The sequence below is a fragment of the Oratosquilla oratoria genome, chromosome 14 (genome assembly GCF_046742065.1).
Source record: "Oratosquilla oratoria isolate Oo_2021 chromosome 14, ASM4674206v1, whole genome shotgun sequence".
Classification (NCBI taxonomy): domain Eukaryota; kingdom Metazoa; phylum Arthropoda; class Malacostraca; order Stomatopoda; family Squillidae; genus Oratosquilla; species Oratosquilla oratoria.
In genome coordinates this window covers 18429652-18438321 of record NC_134790.1, presented here as the reverse complement: position 1 = coordinate 18438321, position 8670 = coordinate 18429652, and positions in this window count along the sequence as shown.

Sequence of the window (8670 nt, the reverse complement as noted above, 5' to 3'; positions counted from 1 at the left end):
GGGAAAACTTACTCCTCCACCAACTAGACCCAGCTTCATCTATCCTTTGTAATGACGTTATTACAACCCCACAAGACAGATTAACAATCTCTACTTCTCATTCTCTATTTCTCCTTAACACTGAACGACCCACAACCTTCCACCTTCAAACTCTTACATAAACCCCCATTGATCTCCCTCTGTGTACATCTGGCCTCCTTAACTTTGAATGGTCTGCAATACTAGACCTATACTATAGCAACCGCTTCACACTCCTTACATCCCTCACGAACTCTTCCCCCTTAATTCCAACATTCCCTCTCCTGCGCAACAGACTTTGCCTTCCGATACACATCGCAAAGAACATGAGAATGGAAGAGACTACAAGAGACCAGAAGTCCTACACTAGGCAGTTCCATGTCCATTACCACCCATCATCCCTATCCATAAAGCCATTTAATCTTCTCTTTTAAGACAGCCAATCGTTTCGGCGCTCACTACCAAGCTGGTGACGAAGATGCAGAGGGAAGAACACCCTCAGAAACTACTTGAAGACTATCAAACCATGCCCACGGTCCTCTTTCGCCAGGAGGAATGAGGCTTTGAGACAGCACCGGTACGCTTGAGTTCAAAACATGCTCTTCTTGCCCATAACTGTCCTGTGACTTAGAGTGTCCCTCACTCCCTGCACACCTGCCTCCTGTCCTTGTAGCACTCTCGTTGCCGTGACACACATTTCACTTGAATGGTCCAGCTACACAACTCCTCACAATAAACTCACATTTCTTCACTCTCCTCTCAACCAATGATCACACTACAGCACCTTTCATTTTAGAACAACCAACACCAATCCTTGTACCTTGTCTCCACACTCATCTAAAAGACGAAACTTCTTTTCAAACTACGATTACCTTTTACCACACACATTCTCATGTGACCGCTATCCTCCCTATAGTTTTGAAATATTACAACTTCACATAGACGTGCACTTTGCTAGGTAACCCAGGCTTCCCGCCAAACACCATGAATTAGAAATATTTCTTAGTAACGCTTTGACAGTATCTAAGGCTGAGGTGCTGGGAGTATTGTCTACATGAAAAATACAGTGCACTCCCCACCTTTCTCTCATCATTCACTCTTCTTTTTCTCCGGGTGACACTTACCTGGATGAAGTCTTTCTGTACAGACATTAAGCACTGGAAGTCTTTCTGATAACTTCCATGATATAAGTTGGGAATGTACTGGACTTCCACATCCCTGAAACCAGAGATTCCTCGCACTCTGCCACCGTCATCACTCTGGACCGTTCTGTGGGGAAAAAAAAAATCTATCTATATGTTATCTCTGTATCGAAGGCTTGTTCCCCTTTTTATATCAAGGAGGAAGCCAAAGAAGGCATGCGCCCACCCCAGCCGTCCCCTTCCTGTTTGTCACCCATTTGTTTTCCTCGTGGATGAAAGGTCAAAAGCAATGCAGCAAGACACAGCACACCCACAGCAGGTCCAGCCGCCTCTTCATTACACGGCGACCTTATTTCATCGTCCCCTCGGGGGAGAAAATAGATTCTTATTAATTGGCAGTAAACCTGAATGGGAATTACATCTACTGGTCAGTTGAGGGTCAGTAATGGAAGACTGAATCAACTTATGATCAACGAAAATGACCAAAAGTGTAACATTTCACAGACCATATGAATGTCTAATGATGTTTAGTTCTTTCTGTAGGTAACTCTATGATATGATTGCACGTGTACATATTCCAATGCATACAAATATGTGTGCCTACGAACGTCAAGTAAAAAGACGAAACATTATTAGGATACTAAAACAGAACAGATGCAATGGGTCATGGAACATGGAAGAAAAAACAGTATAGCTAGACAGCGTAAGTAAATCTAAAGTTAAGTTTGTTAGGAGGAAACACATGGATGAAATTCCATGAGCATGGTTTTGACCTGCATGTATATCACAATTAAGTAAATGCATGCATATACACGGGCACGCTGGAACAAAGAAGAGAAATAATTCGTGATATGCATCAGTTCTCTTGGGTATATTCCACGTTAATTAGGTTTAGATAACGAAATAGCTTCTTCACAAGAGGAATTTGGCACGTGTGCATCAGTAATATCGGACCTCAGAAAACAATTCTAATGATCAACAGGAGTCAGAAGGTGCAGGTTCTTTGGTAGGAAGCCAAGAAGTCTTTATTCTACACAAATAAAGTCGCCTTTCAAAGAGCTGCAGTGATCAAGTATGTGGACAGGAGACTTTCCAACCCACAGTGAGGTCATATAGGAAAATTACTCACGTGTTTATCAATGAGAAATGTAACTGTATTACATTCATTTGCTTCTCCAGGAAGCTTAACCCATTCAATGACGACGGACGCAGTAGCCAAGACTGTTTCAATCTGTGACAAAGGTGACATGTATGTCACTCTTCCACTTATACTTTATCCTTTTACTCGAGTTAATAATAGGGTTACTTTCCTAAGTTCACAGGTAATATTGCCTTTGAACACCTCCTTTGTGATTTCTTCTCTGGCGATTTTTTTTTTTTTTTCATCCTTCCTGGAACAACTCGGATTCAGATTCCTTGTCAATCAACCATGTCTTAGTTATTCCTTTCATATAAAGATCTTAATTCATCATGCATGTCTGGACTTGTTCACACCTGGATTTCTTTCCAATAAAACCATCGCCAGTGAGTCCTTTGAATTAGTTGAAACGAGTTGGAAAACATATATGTATATAAATAAATATACATACATACATACATACATATACCAAGGCTTTTTCCCCCTTCCAAGGGAGGTAGCCAAAAAGGGAAAGGCATAAAAACACTCCCACCCATTTCATCCCTAAATACACTCCACACCCCTCCCACCCTTCCTCTCATCTGAGCACCTCCTGGATGACGGGTCATCCCTGCACCCTGCCCACCGCCCTGGGTCAGAAGCAGTGTCGCAAGACACAGCACATCCACAGCGAGGCCGCTTCATTTAATCGGCGACCCCCCCCTCTCCGTCCCCCTTTGCATATAAGGCGAGGACGGGGAGAAATCCCTTCGGGCTGCGTCAAAATTTACTCACACATACTACCCCACCCCCCACCCATTCCTCCTCACGCAGTCACAACATCATCCATATACAACCCTTCTCCACTCACCTCTGTCTTCCGTCCTCTCCCTTCCTTCCTCAACAGACATTCCCCTCTTCCCCAAAGCCCCCTTCACCCCATCCATCCACCTCATCCTAGGACGTCCCCTCATGTTCACTCCCTCCACATCTGCCTTCCATACCTCTTTTACTAGTCTTTCTTCACTCATTCTTTCCATGTGTCCAAACCATCCTAATATTCTTTCATCAACCCTCTCTCCCAAATCCTTTTTCACCCCTGTTCTCCTCCTCACCTCCTCATTTCTCACTCTATCTAGCCTAGTAACCCCCACCATACTTCTCAGACACCTCATCTCAAACACATTCAAACTCCTTCTCTCTTCTTCTCTTATGTTCCACGTTTCTGCCCCATACAGTGCTGTTGGCACAATCACTCCTTCATACAGTCTCCTCTTCGCATCCATTCCCAAATGTCTATTCCTCATTACACTCTTTAAACCACCAAGGCATTTACTCGCTTCTCTCAATCTACATTCTACCTCCACCTTCACTCCACCTTTTCCTGCTACACTTGCACCCAAGTATCTAAAACTATCCACTTCCTCCAGTCGCTCTCCCTTAATGTTCACTTCCAGTCTACTGCCACTTTCACCCCTTGTACATCTCATCACCTTACTTTTACCCACATTTATCTTTAGCTTTCTTCTATCACATACTCTCCCAAACTTTGCCACCAGCTTCCTCAATTCCTCAATAAATAAATATAGGTATACAAATAATATAGAATAAATGGGAAGCATTACAGCGTCTTGTTTAGATGTTTTTCTAAACGAATTTTAAAGCTTTGAACTGCCTCTTCATTGCACTGCCTCTGCAGTAAGTTTATGCCATTCATTAACTACACGGCTGGCGAAGTTGTTTCTACTCACTTTAAAATGAAATAAATTTCCTGATATTTTGAGACCATTAATTCTTGTGTGATTCTCATTCAGTGCGAAACTTTTGTCACTTTTGAATCTTAATGACCTGTATCAAATCACCTCTGAGTCTACGGTTTTTTTTAGACTAAATAGATTTATATTGGGAGATAGGGTTGATGAAAGAGTATTAGGATGGTTTGGACACATGGAAAGAATGAGTGAAGAAAGACTAGTAAAAGAGGTATGGAAGGCAATGTGGAGGGAGTGAACATGAGGGGACGTCCTAGGATGAGGTGGATGGATGGGGTGAAGGGGGCTCTAGGGAGGAGGGGAATGTCTGTTGAGGAAGGACGGGAGAGGACAGAAGACAGGGGTGAATGGAGAATGGTTGTATATGGATGATATTGTGATGCATGAGGTGGAATGAGCAGGGGGGTGGGGGGTGAGGTAGTATGTGTGAGCAAAATTTGACGCAGCCTGAAGGGATTTCTCCCCGTCTTCTCCTTTTATGCATGGGGGGACGGAGAGGGGGGGTCGCCGATTTAATGAAGCGACCTTGCTGTAGATGTGCTGTGTCTTGCGACACTGCTTATGACCCAGGGCAGTGGACAAGGTGCAGGGATGACCCGTCATCCAGGAGGTGCTAAGATAAGAGGGAGGGTGGAGGAGTGTGGAGTGTATTCAGGGGTGGAATGGGTGGGAGTTATTTATGCTTTTCCTTTTTGGCTACCTCCCTTGTAAAGGGGAAAAAGCCTTGGTATATGTATGTATGTATGTAGATTTATATATTTTCGTTGATTTGCGGATCGTTTATTATTTATATTAGGAATCTGTTTTGTGGCTCGCCGTTGTACTTTCTCCAATCTGTCAATGTCTTTAATGAAATTTGGTGACCATACGGAAACAGCATAATTCAAATGTGGACGAACTAATGATTTATATAGCTTATTAATTGATAAGAGATGGACTTTTGAAGCCAAAAAATCACGCACTCAGTCTTAGAATGTAGACCACAAATATGCATATGTATTAGAAAAAAATCATACAGGAGTGTGACAGATACAACACACACTTCAAGAACTGAAAATACAGTGATAAAGGCATTTCTCTTTGAGAGGAACTATGATCAACAACCGAAATTAGTAAGCAATGAATACAGACTGAAATAAGGTGTGAATAGTGTCAAGGCAAAGCAAGCGAATAAAACCCCGAGAAACAAGAAGAGCTAATCAAGTCGACCAATGATATCAAAACATCATTTCTTTTTATTAACCCCGACTAAGAATTCCCTTGTCATCGAATGAAGTCGATAACAAAACTGAGTAAGACTAAGCCTCCGTTGCAACGAATCGAACACAAACGTTGACGTGTATGAACCAAAAACTTACTGGGAATTACGCGCGCAGTCCTTATAACAAAATCGACTCCTACAGAATCTTCCATTTCGTTATGAATGCAAAGTGTAGGATGAGTTTTGTTGTTGTTGTTATTATACATAGACCGTAGACCGTAGACCAGCGCCTCTAACAATGTCAATCGTGCTACAGTCGTATGTTATCTTCTATTTCATGTTTGTCATGGGTGTTTCTGTGTGGGTTACTCCAATGTTTGACACAAATTACTCCGTTTACGATGCGCCAAGAATGGTGCACTAAAAATTATCGACACGACATTGTCTGGCATGCCTGTCAGTATAAGTTGTAATCAGTAAGTTGTAATCAGTAAGTTGTAATCAGTAAGTTGTAATCAGTAAAATCAATTGAAATTGTAGGACTGACATTTATATATGAAATATAGTTTAGAATTCACTCGTTTAATGAAATGGTTACATTTTATTTTAATTTTTAGAAATAAAGCGAAAAAATATGTCATTAGGCGTATTCGGTTGCAAATTGCAGTATATATATATATATATATATATATATATATATATATATATATATATATGCATGCATTGTTAAAATCGACAGCGTTAGTGAGGTTGTTGATCTTCTTGTGAGTATTCTCCAGTTTTCTAACCAATATTCTGCCATTTAGAGGGTGGGCATATACCAAGTTGCCAAAATGATTCATTTATTTCAACGTTTCGTCTAACAAAGAGACATCTTCAGGAAATTCTGTAACATAGATAATAATGACGTACAGAAATATAGAAAACAACATGTAAATCTAACCAATTATACAAATATAGAAGCAAATATCAATAAATGCGCAAATTCACACAAAATAAACACTGTACATGGGCTGATGGGGACCGTTACTTACAATAGTTAAAAGGTCCGATGAAATGACGAAGAAAACCCTTCGCTCGGTGACATATATACGCCCCTAGCCGGCTTGGGTGGTGGTGGAGGGCGGGAGAGGGGGCGGGGGTGGTATCTCATTAATACGAGAAGAAGAGGGTTGGGGGAGGGGTTGGGGGGTTAGGGGGTTGCGGGGTCGGTTGGGGGGAGGATGGAAGGAGTGGGTAGGAGGAGGTGGAGGGGGGGGTTTCGGAGAGAGGTCATGCTAGGTAGTAGCTTGGTGCTGCTATACAAAGCGATGACAGAAGTCATGTTGCATTGGATATTAATGATAGGACTACATTCTCTGATAAACATAGCTTCTAGAAGCTTAAGTTTATGTACATCCCTATTACTTGCTATAATCCTAGTGTTTGAAACTAGGTATTCACTGATCAACTTTGGTATTATAACTTTGTCCATAGGATGTTCTCAGGGGAAATTAAAGAGTTTTATCCACAAATATATATACATATAGTCTTCTCAGCAACGTCTTCTGTGTATTCTGTGCGTTGATTGGAATACTGGAATACTGGAATACTGGAATACTGACGAACCAGCTGAAGAACCAGCTCCCATTTTCTTCATTACCTATCAACGCCCTCACAGGTGCACCCCAAGGGGCTGGTACTCGGTCCCCAGAACGAGCCCCAAGTTTACTTCCTGTCAACCTCGACTATTTCGCACATAAGAAGAGATCACAACCGGCGACTGCTCCTCTCTTCCTCCTCTTGCTCAATAGTGACAGAAACAGCCCCACATAATACAAAGCAGGGAGCAGTCCGAAGTTTCTTCCCAGGGAACTCTAAAAAGACCTGAGGATCGTTGCCGGCCACTATGGGACAGCGGGCTTTCAGTCAATAAAACTCGAAGTAAAATTATTTTGTCATCATAAAATATTAATCTTTTTCATGCGTTATCTATTATATTTGCTCCATACGTCCATAACCACTTTTCAGTTCTGAATGAAGAATAAAAAAAAAATATTATCAAATGCGCAACCGACATCTTTCTAGAAAATGATTGGTAAATAATGTTAAAAATACAGGCAAGTTACTAATTTCATCAAGACACACACGCACACACACACACACACACACACACACACACACACACATATATATATATATATATATATATATATATATATATATATATATATATATATATATATATATATGTGTGTGTGTGTGTGTGTGTGTGTGTGTGTGTGTGTGTGTGTGTGTGTGTGTGTGTGTGTGTGACGACTATTGATTAGTTATTGTTGACAGTAACCAACAACGGAGATACATATAATGACAAATGCACTTATACTTAGATTTAAAGAAAACGTATATGCCGCCAGTGCTTCAAAGAAAATGAAATTAGCTGTGGCTTTAGAGAATTAAATATACAACTTCCTCCCACACTTTTCATTCAAGTGAGTTTTTATGTTGGTCGCATGTTATTACGAGGTGCAGCCCCAATAATAACAAAATTTTATTATATCTATCTGAAGAAAATTTCTATATTTAGCTCGACCATCGCTCCACGCTCCTCCTCCTCCTCCTCCTCCTCCACCCTGGCCCACCAGACCACTATCTACATTGCTCTGCATGTGTGAATGCAAAGATAAGATCAAGTATGATAGAAGAATGGAAAATAAACAAAATTAAAAGATGGACGGGCGCTCTGTACGTTATCACGTCCCTTCTCCCCTTCTCCTCCCTCCCTCCCACCCCTCCTCCTTCTCTTCCTCCTTCCCTCACCTCCCTCCTCCCTCCCTCCCTCCCTCCTACTTTTCCTTCCTCCTTCCCTCCCTCTCGTCTCGTCTCCCCCTACCTCCCTACTACCTCTCTGTCCTCCCTCCCTCCCTCCCTCCCTCCCTCCCTCCCTCCCGATCCTTTTTTCCTCTTCCTCCTCCTCCTCCCTCTCTTCTTCCTCTCCCTCCTCCTTTCCTCCCTCCCGCTAATTCTCTTCCTTCTTCTCCTCTTCCTTCCTCCCACCGCTCTTCCTCTTACCTCTATCTTTCCTCTCCTCCCCTCCTTCCTCCTCCTCTCCCTCCTCCTCCTCTTCCTTCCCTCCCTCCTGCCCCTTCTCCTCCCTCCCTCGTACCTCTCCCCCCTCCCTCCCTCCCTCCCCCCTCCTACTCCATCTCCTCCTCCCTCACTTCTTCCACTCCCTCCTCCTCCTCCTCATCATCATCATCATCCCTCCCCACTTCCTCCTCCTCCTCCTCCTCCTTCTCTCCCTCTCTCCCAGCTCTTCCTCCTCCTCATTCCCTCCTTCCTCTCCTCCTCCCTCTCTCCCGCCCGCCCGCCCTTTCACCTCCTCCTTCCTTCTCTCCCTTCTTCTTCCTCTTCCTCCTTCCTTCCTTCCCTCCCTCCCAG